The sequence below is a fragment of the Penaeus monodon genome, chromosome 22 (genome assembly GCF_015228065.2).
Source record: "Penaeus monodon isolate SGIC_2016 chromosome 22, NSTDA_Pmon_1, whole genome shotgun sequence".
NCBI classification, from domain to species: domain Eukaryota; kingdom Metazoa; phylum Arthropoda; class Malacostraca; order Decapoda; family Penaeidae; genus Penaeus; species Penaeus monodon.
The window spans coordinates 17,540,955-17,541,466 of NC_051407.1; positions in this window are offsets into that span (position 1 = coordinate 17,540,955).

Sequence of the window (512 nt, forward strand, 5' to 3'; positions counted from 1 at the left end):
TGCAGTCTCTGATAATATAACATCATTAGCGAAGATTAATGGCTTTCAAAATAATGTAATGAAGAAATTTAGTCTCTTCTTTATTAAAATGTTTCTTTTCCTCCTCCTCCTCCTCTTCCAATATCACCACCTCCTCTTCTCCTCCTTTCTTTGCCTCCTCCAACTCCTTCTCTCCCTCCACTATCACTCCAACAGTTCCACATCCACCTCAGCTTTCATTGTGTCTTCCTCCTCCTCCTCCATCACCGCTCCTCCTCCTCCTCATCCACCGCTCCTCCTCCACCATCGCTCCACCTCCACCTCCACCTTCTCCGCCATCTGACTGTTAACTATCTCCTCCCTTTACCTCAGCCCCCACCTCCACCTTCACTGCTTCCTCCCGTCTACCACCATCACCAACTCCACCTTCATCTCCATCTCCAGCTCCACCTCTAACTCCACCCGTACAACTTTCTCCTCCACCTTCCTTTTCACAACCTCTATCGTCTCCCTCTCCATCGCCACCACCACCA